The sequence below is a fragment of the Thermobia domestica genome, unplaced genomic scaffold, assembly GCF_964235325.1.
Source record: "Thermobia domestica unplaced genomic scaffold, izTheDome1.hap1.1 HAP1_SCAFFOLD_1851, whole genome shotgun sequence".
Lineage (NCBI taxonomy): Eukaryota > Metazoa > Arthropoda > Insecta > Zygentoma > Lepismatidae > Thermobia > Thermobia domestica.
Genome location: NW_027657559.1, coordinates 4,123 through 5,363, shown reverse-complemented (window position 1 = coordinate 5,363; position 1,241 = coordinate 4,123). Strand labels below are relative to the sequence as shown.

Genomic DNA, 1,241 nt, shown 5'->3' with positions numbered 1-1,241 from the left:
ATAAAGGATTTATTTTTATTTATTTATATACAATTTCATACGTGGTTCGTGATAGTAAACTCGATAGGACATAGTGGCACTATGAACATCCGAATCACTCATCATTCGAACATTCAAATATTTATTCGAATATTAGTATATTCCAAGTAATGTTAACGACGTTAATATGCTTGCCTTTATAGTTAATAATGTCAATTCTTACTTAAAACATACTTCCTTAACAGGACATTGAAGAAAAGGTAGTTGCCAACGGCCATACCATGCTGAATATACCGGTTCTCGTCCGATCACCGAAGTCAAGCAGCATCGGGCCTGGTCAGTACTTGGATGGGTGACCGCCTGGGAACACCAGGTGCTGTTGGCATCTCTTTTTCAAATTTCATTATCCTTCAAGTACGAAAATACTAGAAACATTAATTTTATAGTACTTTCAAGAGATAATTTATCAACATTATTTCATAGCGATTAATCGATATTCTAAGCGTTATACCCACTATTTCTTACACTAACAGCCTGTTTATTTGCACGGCACATTAAAATAACCTGATTTCCGATCCGTGTGCACCTACTACTATACTTAACACGGAATGTATTACCACTTTTTAAAAGTAAATTATTATGACTAAGTGTAGATCTCCGGCGAGTAAATGCCTTTCGTATACAAGCACGACACATCTCCGCTATGTGCTTTACTTTTTTACTAACAGCATATAGAAATTGGATTTCAAGGTGTTTCTACATAACAGAATGAAGCAAATTTCGTGATTTAACTCTTTCGAATAATGTGTTGGTCCTGACAAGGACCGTTTGAAATGAAAAATCTTGAAGAAGATTTTTACTTAGAGCTTGTGTACTTGGTAACAGCCTTCGTACCCTCACTTACAGCGTGCTTGGCAAGTTCACCAGGCAAAAGAAGGCGCACAGCTGTTTGGATTTCCCGGCTGGTGATAGTTGACCGCTTATTGTAATGGGCCAAACGAGAAGCTTCAGCAGCAATACGCTCGAAGATGTCATTAACAAAGCTGTTCATGATACTCATAGCTTTGCTAGATATGCCAGTGTCAGGATGCACTTGCTTCAAAACTTTGTAGATGTAAATGGCATAGCTCTCCTTCCTCCTCCTCTTCTTCTTCTTATCTCCCTTGGAGATATTCTTTTGGGCTTTACCAGCCTTCTTTGCAGCCTTTCCGCTAGTTTTTGGTGGCATGATGACTCACTCGTTCAGCAAAATTAGATGTGTC

At 38.3% G+C, this 1,241-nt stretch overlaps 1 non-coding gene across 1 annotated transcript; it reads left to right on the top strand.

Annotated features, from left to right (window-relative positions):
* The first annotated feature begins 245 nt into the window (after window positions 1-245).
* LOC145678087 (5S ribosomal RNA) lies at window positions 246-364 on the top strand. Its single transcript, XR_014130212.1, has one exon. It is a non-coding gene; the product is annotated as a 5S ribosomal RNA (ribosomal RNA).
* The last annotated feature ends 877 nt before the right edge of the window (window positions 365-1,241 follow it).